General features: G+C 34.7%; 1 long non-coding RNA gene across 2 annotated transcripts; it reads left to right on the top strand.

Moving 5' to 3' along the window:
- The first annotated feature begins 120 nt into the window (after nucleotides 1–120).
- On the top strand, nucleotides 121–21,692 carry LOC113479828. 2 transcript variants are annotated; one of them, XR_003398344.1, is made up of 5 exons: nucleotides 121–221; nucleotides 2,636–2,798; nucleotides 18,999–19,034; nucleotides 19,893–19,977; nucleotides 21,587–21,692. It is a non-coding gene; the product is annotated as an uncharacterized LOC113479828 (long non-coding RNA). The 2 variants fall into 2 exon arrangements; XR_003398345.1 differs by lacking the exon at nucleotides 18,999–19,034.
- Nucleotides 21,693–21,885: the final 193 nt, after the last annotated feature.

Here is a 21,885-nt window from a genome sequence, read left to right as displayed (position 1 = left end):
TTTATCCCAACCCTGACTGCTGTGTTATGGCATACTGAAATTCTTTCTAGGTTTCAGATTTATATAAATACAGCAGCAATGATGGAAAACATTTTGTTTTGTTTTAATAGCTATTTCACTCAACAGGACTAACAATGCTGTGGACACCTACTGTGACCAAAAAACCTTAATTGAAATGGGGAATATTCTTGAAGTCTGAAAAAATGGATTCTGTGATGCAGGTGGGAAAATTTTCACCAATATGTTAGCAAGATATTCCTATGCTTCTCATGGCATGTATATTTGAAATGATCATAATCAGTCATGCTGAAACTATTGTCAGTCAACTCTAGGTGGTTAATTATTATGGATATACTTCAGAGTGAAATTATATGGATTTAAGTACTAGTACCTGACATATGTTTATATATTTTAAGGAATAGTAGTAGTTTGCCAATAAATTATTTATTGATATCCTATGGCAATCCCCAAATGATAACTTAATTAAGCTTAATTTATCTCATAAACCACCAAATTTTTTGTCATCAAAGAGACTCAAGGACTGAAAATATTGCTTAATATAGTTTCTGGGATTTTACAGAATTGTTCCTTTTTTTTTTTCCTTTTAAGAGTTCTTAAGATGTTTAAAGAATCATTTAAGGTGCGTGATGCTACCATAAGGAAATAAAGTTGAGGAATGCCTTTTTCCCAGGTATTCCCAAGTGTTCATTTTAATGCTGCTTTTTTATATAACCTCTTGCAGCTTGCTTTGAAGTCTTTCCTGCTCAGAAATCTCTCAACTGCCAAAGGTCTATTAAAGAAATGTAGTAGATACCTAGAAATCTGCCAGAAATCCAGAAATCAGACAGAATGTATGTGCAATAAACTTGAAAATATATTTAGCATCATGACTGAAAAAATGTGCAGAAATTTTGAGGGGAAAATGATTTTTTAAATATTTAGGTATGTCCTCTAAAAATATAGTAGAAAATCAGAAAGGGATGTAAAAAAGTACATAAATGGCTATCTTATTACTGTGTTGTATCTATGTTCTAGAATAGAGTGTGTGTTGCAAACTGCTTTTCCATTGTGCCTGTTAGTTAAACAAGGTAAGAGGACCTGGGAAATTTGATGCAGAATAGCTTTTTATTTTTCGTGGGTAGTGCAATTACTTTTTCTTCTAAAACCTACTGATTAATATGACCTACTCTACTGTCTTTGTGTTGATCATTATGATATATAGTGTTTTAATTGCCAGCTGTGGGATATATGAGCTCACAAAACTACATGAAATACATGAAGTTTCTTTTTCTGACCTCCTCAATGAAGAAAGAGTAACAGTCTGAAAACAGGACCTGAACATATTATATAGTATGAAAATAACATATTTTTAGTATTTATCTATAATCTATTTTCAATGTCATATTTTTATATCAGTGTAAATATTAGGAAGGTTAAAATTGTTACTGCTATTCTTGATTCTACTAATACATAATTTTCTAAGCAAATGAAAGGAAGAGGAAACCCAGAAGTCAGTTTCTGAAGTGAGTATATGTGAAAATAGCTTATGTAAAGATTAGATACGCTTAATAGAATCAAAAATACAGCATAGTAGTGCAATAATTTTGAAAAATTCAAATATATATTTAGGCACGCTTTTCTAATGAATACCAAGACCTTATGAAATCAGTGTTTCTGGCAAATACATAACATTAAAAATCTGAAATGAAGAAACAAAAATGCAAGTTTCATTTTGAGTCTCTTTTCTTTCTTAGCTGGAGAAAGCTACAGGGGTATATTCCCTTCTATCTGACATGACACATATGAGCCTTGCTTAGAGAGTTTGTCCATCATATAACTCAAGGACAGTGCATAGCAACATCTGTTATATATGCCTAGGTCTATTAAGCAATTCTATCATGCTGCAAAACAACAAATCTGCATTACGATACATGGCATCCATTTAGTATACTTCAGGAACAGGTTTTCTTAAATGTTTGCATAATAACTGTTTAATGCAGCTAAGCGTATAATTTCATTCAGATAACATAATCGTATTTTCCCCGTTTTTTTCTTTCCTTTCTTGTGATCATGGAATGACTGCAAGACAACTATTTCTGACTAACTGATTCCAATAGTATTTTTTGGAAGAATGCTTGAGGCACTTCGTTTTGGTTTATTTTGTCAATTTCTGTCAGTTATTAGTGATATATTTTCAAAATGTAGATCTAGATCTTGCCATTCCTGAGCCAAGCTCACCAGGAGAGTAGTTTAGACATACTCAGGGAGAGAAGACAACCCAGGTCCTACCTCCTCTTAAACTCTTTCAGATGGAAGCGATATTATAGAAGGCCTATATTTATGAAGATTAAAAATAAAAATGAAACTTCTCTGTGAACAATAACAGAGCTTTATGTACCCAAATTGAAGAGTTACCTTGACTTAGCTGATTAGAAAGGCAGGATACAGTTGTCTGATGCTCTTTAAAATCCAGAAACCAGTCATTTCCATGTTTAATTATATTCAGGATCTGAATTTTCTAAGCGTTTTTGGAGCATAATTAACATACGCTATAGGAAGTGACTCAAAGCTCTATAAAAGAAGATTGATCTTTTGCTTGAGCATTGTGCCAAACCTTATGTTTTTGCATTTCCAGTGAAAATTCACATGGAAGGATCCTGCTTAAGAGGCTTCTTAAATATGATCCATCCCGTTCCACAGTTTGAAGATGGAGGAGTGTGTAGCCCAGGTTGCCTGAGTTGTGGGGACCAAGAGGAAACAAGAGAGAGACTCATCAGTCATCAAATTCATATCTGAAGGTAACAGGTCTCGACATTCAGGACTCCTCCTTCACAGACAAATATCCTAATCACCTAAGCTAAGGGTGAGACTAAGCAGCAAAAGCACCACCACGACTTTAACAAAAAGGATAGTGAAGATCCCCATGTCTTTTCCTTTAGTTATGCTACTTTCCAAGCAAAAGATATGGCTTCAGGCTCTTCACAGAACTAAGCATTCTCACTCCTGGCATCAGAACATTCTTGTAGTGAAGAACAGTGTTTCACACACAACCTTGTGCTTCTGTCCTATGAACTGACTCTGGTCAGTGCTGATTGCCAGTCCAGGACACCTACCTCTCCTCCTTTTACTATTTCTGGAACACAAATGAGCATACCAGTGTTGCCGATCACACTCTCAGAGCTAGATGCCCATTTTGAAGATTCACAGTGTTAAGCATTAAAATGTCAAAATCCCCTTTTTAAATCTGACTTGGAGTTTGGCTTGTTTAAGCTAGTTAGACATGGCATTGCCTCTACATAGCCTTAAAAACTAGGCCTAGGGAAAAGTATGAGAGAAGCGCATACAGGCTAGTCATGTTTCACTTCTAACATGAAACTACAAAGAATTCAGGGTCTGTCATGTTCAAAAGAGATGGCTCCTAGCAATAGATTAATGGAAGAGAAAGATCTTACTCCTTTGTTTTTCTTCCTGGTAAATAAAGAAACAGAAAGAAGACTGCCTGCTAGATTATTATGATTAAGATGTTTGCGTGAGGGTCTTAGGAGGATTAGCTGGATACATATTGCTCCCACTAAGTGATTTACAGAGAGTCAGGGTAGTGGAGAGCTTAGGATGGTTTGGAAGAATCAGGCAAAGCTATGGACAAGCTGAGGATCTGTTGGAAGAATAAACAAAAAGACTGTGCCAAAAGAGTTAAACATCTTTGAGATTAGAAGAATCACTTTTTTTCATTCTAATGTCTGATTTCCAAGAGAAAGATTCTTGCATTCTTTCAGGGCAAAAATGAAAAAAGCTTCTGAGAAAGTCCATTTTGATGGGAGTCATTTTAGACAAAATCTCCAGAGGAAGAACAGCCAAGGAGAGACAAAGACAATTCTGGTTTGGTTCTAAATATTATTATTGACTAGAGAAAAATATTTTAGTTTGAATAGTCTCCATACTGTCTCTTTAAATAGTATCTATGAAGGGGAGACTGAAGCAATGCCCAGAGGGATGTACTTGGTCTTCCCTATCACAGAATGATTAAATGATCAGATCATGTTTTTCCTTCTGGACCAACTGGGTCCTGCATAGAAAAATAAGCAATGTGAAAAAAAAAAAAAATCTTATTACTTATGAGCTATGTTCCATCTGTGTGAGACCCAAAGCAAAGTAGTAGAATCTTTTCTACAGTTGTAATACTAACTTATTGCTTGTATTAAAGTTTTCTTAAAAAAAACTTTAACCCCACAGGATCCTTTTTCACCTAATTCTCGTAGCTATAAAATAGATCCTTTGCAAGGAAGCTGTAGTTATTCTATGTGAAGAGAATTAATCTCAAAAAGAAAGGTTTGAAGTGGCAAAAACATTAAATAGTCATTAGCATGAGCTCAAATAAGCAATCTGATGTACTTCAGGAACCTTTAAGGAACTGGTAATTTGAAAAATCATAAAAGTATCATAAAAAGAATTCTGTGATTCTGTGAAACAGATAAGTACATTTTAAAGAGATATAAAAAAAAGGTTAAGGATGTGAGGAAATGTGAACGCCTACATATAAGTGAAATCTGAAAGAAAAGAAAAATAGGCCCAGAGAGAAATGGAAAGAAAAGTTTAAGTAGTGGCATTTACAAGATATAGATGAGAAATTATGAACTTCACACTATTTGGTTTTTTAGAAAGAATGAATTCATCTGCACCCAAGGATGTAGAATGTGATTTACTGTGTGACATCAGAAAAAAGCCTTAGGAGTCTAACAACTTGCCACATATATATATATATATATATATATAAAAGTAATCCAAGTATATTACTGACTTTTAAATCTTTTAACCTACATTTTTATAATGAAAAGAATCTTAATTAACTAAGAACAGAAGGCAGAGATAAAAAGAGAATGGATTCTTCTTTTAAATATGCTGTTTTGATTGACAAGTTGTAGCTGGAAATTTCACTGTGGTCCTCTACACTGTATAAAAATACAAGTGTGGATTTATTGTTTTGTCTGGCTAAGCAGATTTTAATGAAAAGCCCGAGGTCATAAAAATTTATGAAATTTTTTCTTTTTAAGTTTCACAGGTTGCTTTGTTGAGAAATCATATTTCACCATGATGAAATTTTTATTCTGGTTCCCACAGAAGCAAGAGCTAGGAGGTATTTGATTCTCAACGTGTTAGACAAACTAAGTAGTAGTCTGACAAAATTCTCGGAGGAAGTCCCTCCTGTGCCACCTGAAGTCAGGGTTCTGTAATTTTTGTAAAATTGCTGATAAAATTAAATAAAGATAAAAATATTAAAGAAAATATTTTTCTAAGGTAGAAAGAGCATGTATTTGAAAGTAAATACACTATTTGGACTCAGCTATTCTCTCAATATACTAATTATTGGTGTCTATGAAGAAAAATTCAATTATGTTATTATTTAATGTTTCACATTTTACTGTCTTCAAATCTGACTGTTTTCCACATACTTTGATAACATTGCTAAAGTTATGGTAGCACTTTTTATTCCAGGTTTCCAAAAGACTCATACAGTTAACGAAAGTTCATAGTTTGCCCCTTAGATTTCAGAAAGGACAAGCTTTTGCCTCTTTCCTATCAATGCCTGTTTGAATTAGAAAAATGATCCAGAGGCCCCACTTCGATTTTCTTCTTCTGACAGGTGTAGGCTTCAACATAGTGATTACTCACGGCCAACATGCCTCCTTAAGGCCACCTTATCTGTCATAGTTGGTTATTTCCTGATCAGGCTTGTCTGATCACCATGTAAAATATTTTCTCCAGAGTGGTGACCTTCAATCTCACATTTTGCTTCTTTCGTCTGACAGCTGCAGTTGGCTGCATATTTATTTAGTCAAGAAATTGGTTCTAATCTGAGGTGGAAAATGCTTAGAAGACTTTACTGCCTGTTGACCTTAGATCAACTCATAATACATGTTTCTAAAGCTGGCCACTCTGATGGCATGATTAGAGATTCACGTACATATTTATCAATCAAACTATATTGATATTGTGCATAGTGGGGAGAGTGGGCAGTAAAAAGGAGTGTTCTGAAAGGACACTAAAGATTAGGAAGGCAAAGATGGGTAAGAGTGAGAAAGAAAGAGGAAAACTCAGTATACCATAGGTTTAAATAACATACCCATATGTTTCTCATAGTGATGAAGTCTTGAAATTATAGTGGGAAAAGGAGAAGCCTTCTACAAGGAAAATCTGGTGGTTTAAGGATAGTATGTCTTCTTTAACTTAGCAAACAGGAGACTTGTCTGCTCAGTCATTACCTTTAGGAGATCCATATGGAAGGATTTATACAATGGTAAAAATAGAAAACCACAGGAGTTAATGTTGATTTAAGCAACATTTTCTGCACCTGAAGAAGTAAAAGGAACAGCACAAATTTGCTGTAAATGGCAAATCATGTGGTTCACAGTAGTTGTTATGGAGTCCCCAAAAGACATATCAGGATATTGGAATGGGTCTAGCTGAAATGAATGGGAACCATCTCACTTTTACCTCACTTATCTGTTTGCTTTGGGTAGCTTCCTGTCATAAAACTGATGATCTAAACCCCAGCCAGCAATCTTGTTCTAGGCCATTATATATATGCATAAAAAATGTATTTCAATGGCAGAAATTAGCAATCACATCACAGTGCTTTTCCTTTGTTCCAAGTCTTCACAATGTATTACTGAATCATAACCTGATAGATCTGTCCTTAGTGATGTTCTTCTAGACAGATTCTGTTTGAATGTAGTAATGTCAACTCTGACAAAGAAATGCCCTTCTGACACTTTAAAACGTGTATATATGGATAACCCGAAGTAACAGTAGTTTTTCCTAAGGTGATATCTTTTGTAATTCAGGCTGAAGTTTAAAAAGCTTGTGTCCTTGCAAAGTCTTGCTGTAGTTCTGTTCTTGTGAGTAGGCTGACATTTTCAAACTCTTTCCTCTTTTTTTCTCTACATTTGACATGTCTGAAGATGTAGTAACTACCATCAGCCTGTGTGCAGCGAGCTGAGATTTTGACACTTCACAAAGACACATGCCTGAACGTAAAATGAGGCCACTGAGGAAAAGAAATAGATATATCATTTTGTTAGCCTACTTAGCTAATAACAACATTAGATAAATACTTCTTTTTCTTTTCCCAACCCTTAAAATGCATAAGAAAGCTTGAAATCAAATTCTAAATTCTTCCTTAAAGAAAGCATATCTTTTTATTTCCTTTTTGTACAGGAGATGGCATTTAGTACATTATGTCATGCAGTATGAATTACTCATCTGAAAAGTTCTGCTACAGTGCGGTTGAGTGGTCTCAGCAATAACTCATAAACACTACAGTAGTGGAAGGACAGAGGATGCTGTCTGTCCTAAAGAGTTAATAATCTAAGGATGGATAGAAGGAGAATCATTGGCTAAAACAAACATATGGAGGGGAATAAGAAATCAAGGAGATTATACTGATAAACATGAAAAACTGGGCACAGAACCACGTACAAGCTTCATGATGTCACAACTAAAAATTTTACACCTTTTTTCCACAGTCCTCTCTCTGCCTGTCATAATGAAATCCAACACAAAGTGGACATGAGCTGAAACAACAGAATTTCATAGGTCATGTACTGAAACTATTTTATAATGTGCCTCTAGATCAGGTCCTTCTATTAGCAGATGTGCACTTTTAATCAGCATAATAGACAAGCCTGTGTTCCTAGAAAGGAAAACAACAAATTCATGCATTGGCTGAGAAAGAACTGATTAAAACAATGAACATGCAAGTTATTCTCTCCTGTAGCATTAAGCGACCTAGCACACAGGAGCTTTGGAATAGCATATTTGAAATTACCTTCAGTTTCTCTCAGGCAGTGTTAACTGAAAATGCATGCAAATGCAATGACATTGAAATCAACAATGGCACTCAATGTGTCTGTAACTGCTCAGTTTATAAAAGAAGTCTTAATTTATTAACTCTAGGGTACTGAGTGCATCTGTTGTCAGTGTTAAGCATGCCTAAAGATAAAGGTTGCTTTCACTTTCCTTTAGCTTAAGGTTCTGTACTGATCTATGGGATCATAAGTTATCCAAGTTATAACTCCAGCAGGTTATAAATATACAAAATTAAAATTATGTGCCCAGTATAAGAGTAGAATAGAGGCAGTACTTTAGCAACGGCATGCAGTGTCCAGCAATGCTCATTTTCTGATCAGTCTATGTGAAATCTGAAAAATTTATTATTTTCCAACTCAGTGCATGCTCCTTGGATTTTTTTGCAGATCTCAGGAAATAGAAATACTTAGGTTATGGTTGAGTGGTGGTTGGTTTTGTTGTTATTACTGGTGTTGTTGGTTGTGGGTTTTTATGCAAAATGGCATAATCTCCTGTATTTTACTGAAACATCCCTTGCAAATATGGTTACAATTTTTAAAGATGTTTTAATTAAAGCAATGTATTTCAAATATTTGTAATGTCTAGAATGAAGGAGCTGAATGCCTCCCTCTCCCAGTAATATCCCAGAAAGAGCATGAAAGAAAAACCACTATAAGTCAAGGCAGGAGAGGGGGAATTATGGTATGGGGAATTATGGCATGGACTTCTCCTGTCTGCTAATTTTGGTGTATTTCCATATTTATTTCTTTAGATTTTTATTTTACTCAGCACTAGAACTTTAGCAACCATAAGCCAAAATGCCTCAAATCAGGGACATAATTAAGAAGTGGTCTCTCAACCAAAGGAAATCTTAAAAAGCTGCCCTCTTATTGACTTTCTTATGTATCTGTTTGGAAAATACTGTAATCTGAACAACCTATTCATTACTATGGATGCATTAAAATGCTCAACCTACTCATCATTTCGGTTCAAAACCACTAAAACAGTGTTTTAATTAGTTCAGTAGCACAGACTTCCCAAACATCTTGGTTTTGAGATTGCATAAATACTGCAGCAGTCCTCCCTACAAATTTGTCAAACTGCTAAGTGAGCTGATGGGAACTCAAGTTGGGGAAATGGCAAGCAGAGACTTTGGTGATAGTAGCAGCACAAGGATCCCAGCAACTGGACCTTTGTTTAGGACTGATCCTAAACAAAAAGTTATAAAGAATTTTCTTTTGGTACTTCTGACACCTAAAGTAAGAGTAAGAATAGGAAGAATAAGAAAAATTATTTCTTTGTAAATAGCTGCAGCTTCCTGATTTGCTGAAAATTTCTTTGAAGGCTTCTAGGATGGATGTTCTCCTACATAACTTGAAAAAATAATCAGTGCCATATGTGTCACCCCTATTTCAGTTTTAAATCTCTTTTAAGGAAAAAGAATCAGGTCATTCTCTGCCATTGTGAACACTAACGGTATCGTGTCAGATCAGTGCCTTTGTGATGGAAACCAGTTATGTTCTTGTCATCAATAGGCAACGTAGAACTTGACTATTGCAAACTTATGGTGTGTTTGGCTCTTGCTTAGTAAGAAATTAGCCCTGGAGCTTTCAGAAGGAGCCTTCAATATGGGAAAGACTTAACAGGCATGAGAGGCAAGAATGTGTTATACAGAAAAATGAGCGTGTCTGCTTTTTTTTTTTATTATTTTTTGCTAATCATGTATCTACCTCGTTAGGAAAACTGGATCCAGATGAATGATCAAGTAGTGTCTTATTTTAGTAAAGTATTAAATACTTGGGCCACAGGTTAGTAAAAGTATTAAAGAACTTTACAGGTTCAGGATAAGTCAGGATATTTTAAAATAAGTAAACCCAAAAGGCAATTTGATTGACCAGGAAGAGGTTAATAACAGAGAATTTCTGGGATATAAATTGTAGTATTCACCTTAAAGACAGCTGAGGAATCTCCATTACATTGATGGACTTTAACTATGAATCTGGCTATACAGAACATATAGGTGCGGCACCATGAGAAGTCTCTATGCTAACTGCTCTTATTTCTCACTTTTGTTAATGAATAGCATTTCCATTGCCATTGCTGTTTCTAGGTTCCTTTTCAGAAGATATGTAATTATTGAAAAGTATAGTACAAATATGAGAAGAGATTTTCTGCATTTTAATAGAAACCCATAAAGGCTTGTGCTATTTCATTTGTTTTGTGTTTATATAGAAGAAATACTGAAATATTTTTTACTAAATTTTTATGACTTTTTTTCTTGTGTCTTGCACCTCTCCACAAAGAAATTATTATTCTTATTTGATAATTTTCTTTGACTTTTTTCTGCACCTCTTAACTAGCATGGCTGAAGCTTTCCATTTCTTTTCCTATGAGAAGAAAAGTAATAATTTGGACCATATGTTAATGCCTTTTAAACTACATTTTCAGTGTTATCAAGGGAATGTGACTGTCACAGGAAAAAAACTACTCAATTAATATAGTTTAAGCCAAATTAGGATTGAAGCAGTTTATTGATTTATTAATATATAAACACTGGACTATACATTCAAAATCTGTATCTGTAGTGCCACAGATAAAGAAGAACACAAGACTGTTATGAAATGTTGAAAAATACAAATTCCTAAATGCTGTTCTCTAACTAATCCCAAGGTGTTCTAATCACACACACATACACATGCACAGTCATATGTGCACACACATATGCACAGATTCCCACCATTGCACCCTCACACCTCTCACAGGCCCTGTGGGTTGCAATCACCCTCCCCTTTTTTTTTTTTTTTTTTCCAAGATTTTGGGTTCCCTTTTTTGCTCACCTGTCTGGAGGGAGATATGGGTGCTTCCACTTTCCATGTGCCCTTGTTGCTCTTTGCAGCCCATGGATCTGCACATGGGTGAGGAAGCCCCACCACGAAGTGCTACATGCACACCTGAGGTGTGGATCCCCACTTGTTTTGCCCTGGACTGACAGGACCCTATATAGGCGCCGGCTGCTCACGGTGTCCCATGGGCAGCTGGTACTTTTCTGGCCTAGACTGAGGTTGCAGTGGCATGGAGTAACAGCTAGTATGGCCAAACCAGGAGCAGATGACCATGTTGACAGTAACCTGAAGATATCTTTGATATTGTACACACTAGAAAGTTAAATAGGGACAGATTTTGTTAATTTTGTCAAAGGCAAAACAATGACTTCTCTGGATTTGCAAAGGGGAAAAAAAAAAGGTATGTGAGTTTAGTGTACAGGTTAGAGCTGGATGATTCAAGGTCTGTAAATCTATCTGATATCAAATGTCTTCTGGGATTTAGATAAATTTTAACTACTGAGGAGGACCACGGCCTGATTTTTGTCTGACCAAAGACCACATTTGGGGGTTGAGGAAGCACTTGGAACATCGGAAAATTCTGGTTTGTTGTTCTTGAATGAGGAATGGGCTTTGTTGTTCACTTTTTTTTTTTTTTTTTTTTTCTGTTTAACAAATAACTGCTGAGAACAGGAAATGTTGCCATAGGTGAGAAAATGGCGCTGGTGATATTTCTCCTCTCTTAAAATGGATTACAGCTTCCTAAGGAAAAAAAAAAATGTATATATATATATTGAAGAACTGAACATTTAATGTTAAGTCCTTTACATTTAATTTATTTAGAAATAAAAATTCATTTCTGTTTTCAAGAAATTGGTGTTTCTCAGGAACAAGCTAAGCTAGTTAGCAGAATTGAATAAGTCAGCCAGTCTTGTTGGTTTTGTGGCATTTGATAGCACTGATATTGTACTTTATTACTGTGTCTGAGTACAGCTGGGTTGTTTCAAACCAGCTCTGCTGAAGCACTGCCAGCTAGTTTCAGTGGCAATTTTTCTTTTGGGCATCCAGAAATCTGTATGGTTCCCCAAGGATCCATGCTGACCCAACTGTTTCTGAAGTTACTATATGCTGCTTCTTGAATAGCTCTATTAGAGGTTTCAACTAGTGTGTGGCTGTTAGGAAGGTGATCTCTAACTACATATCTTATGCTCTTTAACAATTGTGGGAGGCATTAGACCCCTCAGCCTTTATACAGGGAAAAATCCCAGAAGAGCTCTTTACAGGACTGAGACTGAATTTACAAACTCTCCATCAGATACATTACATCTTCTTAGATTTCAGCACAAAACCTATTCAGTTCTGAGTAATATTAGTATTATCTGCTTTATATAAAGACATAGTAACACTTTAATAGAAGAGCCTTCAGGAAATTTTTTCAAAGTTAGGAAATTCTGTAATTTGCTGGTGAACTATGAGATGGCTCTTGTGCAACTGCATTGTTTTATAGAAAACCAGACACTTAAGAAGCATATACACAGATCTGTGGGTTTCTGTTGAGGTTTTTTGTTTTGTTTTTTTTTCCTCCATCTTGATCATCTTCTAATTTACTATGCATTACTGAAGCCATTTATTTAAAAAATAAAAAAAATAATATTTGGCTTACTCATTTTCTCTGATGGATATTATTCTCCTGTTGAAGTGTTACAAAACCACTAACTGATGAACACTTTGACAAAACACAGCACTTTTCCTGCTCTGCAGTCCATGCTACTCTGCCTCTCAACCCAACCTCATTCTCATCTTAGTCCCACTCTACAGATAACGAATGTTGAAACTTCTAGTACAGAGTCCATTCTTTTTTCCAAACAAGTAGCACTTCTCAGACACTGCCAAAAACTGCCCTAAGACCCTTTGTTATTCTATGTATTAATTATTATAGTTTAACCTAATATGAATATATATTATAGTGTTTATTTCTTCAGACTGCTCATTCCAGATCCAGTTTGCCCAGTTCCCATTAGTTCTCTCACCTTGTTAAACTTCTTGTTCGCTTCTCCTCACTAATGTTTCCCTACCAGACTCCTCCTTCCTTGCTCAGACAGAATAATTTCTCGCTTCCTATTTCTCATCAAATCAGTTTCTCTTTTCTCTGTTATGCAACCTAAAAGCAACCCGACTCATGCCAGGGTTTCCCCTGGCTGTTTAGCTCATGCTCTTGTTCAGTTGGTCACAGTTCTTTTTACAGTGTCACTGTCTGTGGGACCTGTGAGACTTTATCCTTCCTCTCCTCATGGATTCATCTGTCTCACAGCCAAATTCATACCAACTACCTCAGTTGCCATTCTAATTTCAATTTTGCCCTTTCCCCTCCTCTATAATGAGTAATGTATTCCTGATCAAACCCTATCAAATACCAGTTATCTTTCTTATAACACAACAGTTCAGTTAATCAGAGAAATTCCTAGAATTTATTAGCAACATTAAAGCTTATCTTTCTCTACCTAACAGTGACTGAATTAATTTTGCTGAAATCTTCCAAAAATTTAGTCCAAATAAAAACATATTAGGTAAAATTCAACAGAAATTTTTAAAAGTTAAAATAAATGTAAATATTAAAAAGTTAAGATTCTATTTCCATTCTTACATATCACAGTTGGAAAAATCCTTCAAAGGGGTGATGCTGCAGACTACTGATAATATAAATAATATTTGTTGTTATATTTATAGGCACTATAATTTCTATAATCCATCTGTTATAGTCTAAAACGTAACATGGAACTGACAATTATCAATCAGTAAAAGGAAATTACAGAGCCTTAGAACAAACATATCAGTTTTAATGACTTTTTTCCTTGTTTTGACAGATTTTTAATTTTATCATACTTTTTTTAACATGATTTGTGAAGCATACATTTGTAGTAATAGTAAGAATAAGCATAATCAGAAGCAGATTATTGAAAAATTAATAATAAAAAAATAATAGAAATCTTTTTAAAAATTATTTATTTGCCTAAAAATTTCTAGTACTATAACTAAACAAGCATATGACCATGTCATTAAATCAACATATAGATATGTATAAATTAATATTAGTACAGTTCAAATGTGTTCCTAACTTATTCCTCAACAAATATTATCATTTTAATCTTTTAGCAGACTTCCATTATTGAAAGACCGAGGTTATTTTAAGAGTTATCCATATATAAAATTCAGACGAAAGTTCTAGAAAAATGAGATAATAAAAACTCCTCTCAAAATAATTTATCATTAAAAGTAATATTCATCCAACTTCACTGTAATACATTATAAGAAAAAGCATTCACATGAACCTTAGTGCTTTTTGTCTTCTAGCACTTGGTTATATTTCTTTAGACAGATGTTAAATGCAGTGCTGCAAAACCAAAAGGTAACATATGCCAAATATGTGGCAGGAAAACAGCAGGAAATAAAGCCCTTCAACTCTTTTTGAGACAATCAGTTATCAAGAACAGCGCATCAAAAAGAGCTTTCAGATAAATTAATCTTTAAAAAGAGTGGGAAAAGTGCATAGGTGATTGGAAAAATAAAGAAAAAGGAAAAATAAAAGCTTGAGCTTTCCAGAAAAAGAATTTTAAAAAGTTTAAACATCTAAAATTTTGTCATGTTGTACTAAACTAGTTACCTAGATAGTCAATACAGAAAAGCAACTCCTGAGAAGTGTCTAAAATACACGAAGGTAAGTAGACCTGCAAGTACCTAATGCTCTTGTAAAGTGAACTGTAAGGGCAAGCTTTAAAGAAAGATATATTTTGGAGAAAATAATTACATACTAATGCAATAGAAAGAGATAATAGATGCTTGAATCCTGATAGAGACCTGAACCCTAAGCATTAAATAAAGGTCATTGTCAACTTAAATTTTCCCCATTACAAGACTGCTCTGCTGTCACGAATGAAGCAGAGTAAGTTAAAAAGCTTCAAAATGCCAATTACCAGAAGTGTTCATAACAGGAAAAAACAGCTATTCTTGAAGAAAAAAAAAACAGTTAAATACTGAGCGTTGAACCAAAGTCAAAAATAGTCTTATTCTGTGATGTATACTTACAGATGAGGCAAGTTGCAGTGAAATATTATGTAGCCATATGGATGACTTTTAGTGAAATGCTCCTCTGTGTAAAGGGAAGAAGTCACCTGTGTGAGTCGGCCAAAGGGCAGTTCTGAGGATTTATCTGGGTACAGTTCTTCCACCTTCACTTTGCATGTCACAGCTAATAACAGTTTATCAAATAAACAATATGTGATAAAAATAAGACTTTAAAGTACAGGAGGTGAAAACAGTGGTTAGATTGACCCTTGAAATGTGAATATTTGATCAAGTCATCAAATCTGAAATCTTGTTAGATATTGATATTGATTGTAAATCAAACTGTGTTAAATCTTATTTTAAAAAAGCCATTTCTAATAATCTCATCTGATCAGATCATTTCATCCCAATGGAAACTGATGCAGGTAACTAAAGGCAGTTTGAACACTGACAAATTTATGTTCAATTTTGTAACATGACAAAAGCTGTAACAACTTGTAGCTCCTTCAGAAATTAGGAGTGAGGAAGGACTAAGAAGGGATGTTTCCTGTCCTAACATACATTTTAGCCCATACTGATGTTATATTTCTCACCAGCTCATTTTTCTCTTGTCTTCTAGGGGAACAGGGTCTTAGATAAGACACAATTTTTAGATTGCTAACATAAGCCTTAGATAGCTAACATAACACCTTAGGCCAAGTCCTCTAAAAGAAGCAAGATGTATAGAACTTTATTGTGAGGTGAAATTCTTTTTGCAGAATTGAAAATTCTGTCCCATATTTCCACCTTTTCCAACTTCTCTACCAAGTGATTTTCACCACTTTTAAGTTTTCAAAGGTCTGTCTTCTATCAGGCTTAGTCCATTAGTATGAAGACACCATATAATTCAGCCTTTCCTTATGAAAGTGTTGTTCTTTTAAATAGCCTAGTTTTAGACACCAAAAGATAGTTTCATCAAATGACCTTGCAAAACTAAGCAAGCATCTTTATCCCAGTCTCATTCTGTGGAAATCATTCTTCAAATATGGTATCTCTAAAACCATTTCTAAGCCTGGTTTTAAATACAATTTCTGGCCATCAGTAATATCTGGCTTTACTCATGCCATATTTTTACTCATTTCAAAGTGTTTCTCACATGTTGTGCATTCACATAGAACGCCAACAGACACTATTAACATATTGTTGTGACCTATGCAATGTTTTATATTTTGTTTTTTAAGCTAAAAGTAATAAAAACAGAGACCCAAATAGCTCTCATTAGTCCTTCTTTATTTTTCAATAAGTAATTAAATAACTATTCAGCTTTCTGGAGGAGAGATGGATGTCCCAAAAAGTAGTAATAGATGTAGAGATCTCAATGGGGTTTTGGGGGTTATTTAAAATGAAAAATTAACAATTACCCTAATGAATGTAGATGTTTTAAAGTGAAAAAAAGTAAGATTTTTAAGCTTGCAATCACTCAACTTTCTTTTTGTGTAAAATTAATATCCAGATTTGTTCACCTCTTTCTTTTAAAAAATGCTTTCATCACTGTGTGCTAAGAATAGCTCCTCCTGATCTGTTTTCATCCCTCCTCATTGAAAACTGTCATAATTACCTTCAAATACAGGCTCTGATGAAAAACACCTTACCAAGAAACAATTCCTATTAAAATATACTACAAAACTAATTGAATTCACTCTTTAGGAAGGACAAAGAGGGTAATTTTAAAGCTCATCTCAAAGACACACTACTCTGTAAATAAGAAAATGTTTTCTTCTGATAACTCAAGACTATCACCACAACTACCCTTCTAAAATACTGCTCTAATTCTATTAATGTGTTTCCTGGTCTGCAGTTATGAAGTGTTGTTATACACTAAATGGATGTAAGTTAGAATATTTTTTCAGGCTGTACTAAGTTATGCTATGTTAGTGACAACTGATAGCCATGTGTTACTTAAATAGACCAGATCAGCATCTCTTTTTTTTGGTATGTACGTATTACATATATAAAAATACTTTTGCCATCTGAAAATCGTCCATCATTTACTCTTTCACAGATGGAAATTGACCTCATTCCAAACCAAACGTCCTAAGTTGAAGCCTTGTCAAGGACTCTTTAGAAGCTACAGACTTCCTGGAGAACACTCCTTTCTTTGAAATCTTCACTGATGCTCCCTTCCCATATCATTTGCTCTCCATGCTTTATGCCCTTCCAAGGGTTACCTATACGCAAAATCAGTTTACATCCCCCTGCTTCCTTTTTACCTAATCTTCCAAGAACCTCCTCAATGTTGTGATTCCCCATTTAGCCGACCATCTGACCTCTAACCATGCTCTTGGCTTGGCCCTCTGGGTTGTAGCACCTGAGTTTTCTACCACACCCTGGCCTGCTTTTAATTGCAGCCCCACCCTTTGCCTGTAAATTATTCCTTTCCTTCTCTGTGGTTTAGACATTAGTTCAGACATCAGTTCTTATGGCTAACATTGTCTTCAAAGCAAACTCAGTACAGATTTAACCACTCAAAATGACCTGAAGGTCATAACTGAATATCACTTTCCTTTCAAAAAAAATAGAATCCCTTTAATACTCTTGTGTAATATGAACAAGCATTGCACCCTTCCATTTGTAGCCCTAAAGTTATTATTGAAAAATACGGATATAGTTAAAAAAGAGACCAATCTTTATGCAAAAGAAACAAATTATGGACAGTAGTAAAAAATGTTGCAAATTTGTTTTACTTAGTTGGAAAAAATAAACATCAGATATGGTCATTTGTAAACTAATTTTCAGAGTTTCAACTGGTTCACTGGTTTTAGTGACATGAGAGAAATAATACCTGTCACAAAACAAAATACCAAATGGTCAGTTAAGGGTCAGTTTACATCTTCTCACATATTAACACACTGACAATAGAATTAAGGGCTTCAGTAACTGAGAATCAGAAGTATAAACTAATCCTAAAAGGATGAACACTTACATCCTGTTTACAGCTACTTACTCAGCTCAGAAGTGCTTTCCAATCTTGCTATTGCATACTCAAATAGGTGAAATAAATTACATGTTATCTCCTACCACCTCATCTAAACCCATGAAAATGCAATAAATTAATATGTTATCACTGAGAGCTGTTTACATGAGATATTCTTTGTATTGGCAGCTGATTCAGAGGAAAGAAAGATTTGTTAATTGCTAACCACTTATTAGAATAAAATTAAATGTGTTTCACAAACGCATTCTCCTTTTTTCTGTATGTTAGAAACAAAAACGTAAAACACTGAGTTGTTTTCCAGATCACAAACTGCAGCTTGGTAACTGATTTAATGTACTTTAATAGCTGGTTCCTAGCTAACCCTTTTATCATACAAAGTGTCAGCTTAGAAATGGCTGCTTGTTTAAAGCTAGTGATTCTTGTCAGACTTAAATAGAGTCTTTTCCTATTTAGGCACATATTTCAATTAATAACTCCCATTTCCAAGAGTTATAAATGGAATATGCTCGTTTTTTTTTTTTTTTTTTTCTTTTTTTTCTTTCACATTAGTACAGATTTTAGACTGTAAGTGTTCTCTTTGAATTGGCTTTCTGTGTAAACTGCGTTGACATTCAGTGCAGAAAATCTGCAGTTACTGCAATTGGCCACAACTTTCTTGGAATGAAAAGGAACTAATCAATCAGAAAACACATTCTCATATCCATGATAAATAAAGCTGTCTGCATACATTCAAAGTGGATATGCTCCACCTGTTTGTTCAATGAGATGCCCTAGATTTAAGTGGCAATTAAAACTCACAACTCTTGCCTGAATATCAGCTGCCAGGAAATGTCTCACCCAGGTGAAAATTTTGCTTAATGAACAAAGGAAAAAGTGTTCTATGAGTACTTAACACATGGTTACTTTGCACTGAATGCTTTATATTTCCCTTTTTATGGGAACAAACCATTCAATTTTATGATTTTCTTCACTTATGAAGCACTCATAAATATGAACTTGATCCTGGAAGATGCTGAGCAACTGGCCTAGGTCCAGAAAAGCACTTCAGCATATCTTTAAGTATGAAACTAATCTTAGGGTTTAACTGACAGTTATCCCAGAGGCCTGTGTGCTTTCGTGAATCAGTAAGACTGGGCAGAAAGGATAAGGCTTTGGAAAACAAAATTTCTGTCTGTTCATGGTAGGTACTGCTTGCAGTTCAGTGCAAGTTTAATGGAAGCCTGGACCTTTCCATAACCTGTCAGACCACTCCTTTGCCTTAATGATATTCTTTTTTTTTTTTTTTTATCCTTCAGCAGTGTAACCCTGGCCTTATTACTAGCTGTGATCTGGTAAGTGTTTTCAGGTACGACAGCAAATGATGTGATTCCAGGTGTTTCCTGTAATAATTGGGGAATATGTCAGAGCATAGTGATTGTATGGTGACGAATATACCAGAAGTGATCATGGTTCTGATTTCCTGTGGGTTTAATCATAGTTCATATCCCACTGCAAAACTATGGTAGTTACATAGTCCTTATCACATAGCAAGGAATCCTTGCAGACAACTTTGTCTAGGTTAATAGTTCTACTCTTTAACAAACAGTTTGATGAGAATACATAGGTGCATAACTGAGCACAAGCTTAAGGATGCCCATCCACCGAAGGATCAATACACCTTTTTGCTAACACAGGATTCGATTCATGTGATCCACAGTACATCAAAGTTAATGGCTTTGGCAGGTTTCAATCAGGCACAAGAATATGAGAATTATTTCACTGGCTGAGACCGAGAGTTAATCTAACCCAACATTACTTCTCCAGCAGTGAACCTAACCAGAGGTCTAAGGAAGACTAGGACCAGGGCAAGCTTATATAAATATGCACCTGCAATATCCTGTGAAAGGATCCTCAGCCCAAACATGACAGGTATTTAGCAACCCTTTCAAACTTTCCCACAGTTTCACTGAGCCCTTCTAAATTTCTTAAATCCAGAACATACGTTAGCAAAAATCTGTCAGAAGAAAAGACATATTTTTCTGTTTTTAACCTGGCTCTCACTGACTACCAGTTTTATGAGTCTCCCTAAGTCTTTCAAGTGTGATCTTTGTAGAGTTGTGAAGATTTTATCTCTATCTACCCTCTTCATGCCAAAAATCTCAGTATCTTGAAGATTTCTTTCATAATCTCCCTATGTTCTCTTTTTCCAGGCTGCTCATATGGCTTTTGATCACCCTGTTCTCACTGCAATCCACTCTTTTTCTTTTGGAGAAGGACGGAATAAGACTTTCCACGGTGAGTGTTTTAGTTGACTAGTTTCCTAAAGAGCTTGTTCATTTGAATTACCACATTTTGCCCTAACTAGTATGTGATAATTAATTTTTAGTGACTGATAATATCAAAGCTTTACATAAAGCCTATCTGTCCTAATCCTCCATCTTCCTTCATCTAGTCACTTTCATAAAACTATTGCATTAATTGCACTGTATAATAACTAATCCACTTCATACAAACTGAAAAAGATTTTCCTAAGAGTTGAGTCAGAGCCATAACAGAAACAAAGGTTTCCTTTTCTTTTCATATTCATTACTTTAAAAAATTGGTTTGAAAAAGGGAAGATGAGAACAAAAATATAAATAGGACTATTCCTCTCAGGAACCCAAATACAAGCAAGAATTATTACAAGATGGAAAGGAGATGACTGTTTTAGTTCGAATTTCAAGCAAGATCTGTTAATACATCACTCAGAGTTCTAGCCCACGAGCCTAAATTCAAATCTTTTCAGATCAAACTAGCACTGTGACCATTTTTGTCAAAAAGCAAAAGAATGTCTCTAGTCCATTCATAAATCATTTTTCCTGGGGGGAGATAAATCTTTCCCCTAAAACCAGATATTTAGTGAACTGTTTCTATTATGTTAGTATAAAACTTTGACAGATGGTGTGCTTCAGGAAAACATGGGTTAATTTGATTATTTTTTGTGAACACTTTTGTTAAAATAAAAGGAATGTTTAAAGAATATCATAGTTGTCTTCTATCTAATCAAAGCAAATTTTATGTCAATCTAGGGATCTTAAAATTATTATTTTGATTCATATTTAAACTGGTTGTTGTCTTATTAGGAAGCCACATTTGTAAGGGTAAAACATTTTAAAAAACATTTTAATTTTTCAGTTTTTCTAAAATGAAACTTCAGGCCACAAAATAACATGTCAATATGATTAAAATTTATTTATTATATATTGACGTTTTAATCTCCCACTACATAATTAATAAAAGTATTGTGTACAAATAAGTGCCAGTGTTCAGGTGGAGTACTGTGGTCCTTACAAGACTAACGACTAAAACTATCCTATTAGCTCCTGCAGCTCTTTAACTTAACCCTTAATTAAACTTGTATTCCAAGCCATTAGTTCTTACCCACAATAAAATGAAGCAAAAGCTGTTCACTCCTACCAGCACAAACCTTAACTTTAATGGTTAGTTAATGAATGGTTTATCCTGTTAGTCAAGTAGGGAATCTATGGGGCTATAGCTATCATGATATGGCTGAGCTATTTCTAAAGCTATGGTTCAGTACTGCAGGAACTGACAGGTTCTGTTTATTGAGGCTTAGCAATGCCAGACCTACATTTCTGGGATGAGGTCAGCAGAGCTGAATGAATCTCATTGCTTCTTAGGACAAAAAAAAAAAAAAAATATTTAGAATACAGTTAATGTTCTGAAAAGAAAACTAAAATCCTAAATAAGGTATCTAATAAAGTATCTCGAACATATTGACTCTGTTAGACTTGTTTCACCTATCTTAAGTCTTTCCACTACTTACTTTGGGTCTCATATCTCTGTCCGCTGTTTTACTCTCATGCAGAATAACCCCATTAATGCATCAATAATTTCATTCTAGGTCAAATGATGATGCCTGAAATAAGTTCAGAGTTGGAGAGAATGATGTCTCAGTACAGGTAGTGCAATTGACTTCAAGATGCAGGGTGGAAAATTTTGGTAAGTAATCAGTGTTTTATGTGTAACTTGAAACTGTGATTAGAATATGATAAATAAATAAAGTGTAGTAGTGAATGAGAACATGGGTATGTAATATTTCTCTAGTGGAAAAAAATGGCTTACCAAGTCCTGTCTTAGGATCCATGCTTTCCATTCCTTCCATGGTGTCCCAAGGCTGCCACAACTATGGTGATATGAACT

The sequence above is a fragment of the Athene cunicularia genome, assembly GCF_003259725.1.
Source record: "Athene cunicularia isolate RWA chromosome 4 unlocalized genomic scaffold, athCun1 chr4_part2, whole genome shotgun sequence".
NCBI classification, from domain to species: Eukaryota; Metazoa; Chordata; class Aves; order Strigiformes; family Strigidae; genus Athene; species Athene cunicularia.
This window is presented reverse-complemented; position numbering and strand designations above follow the sequence as displayed.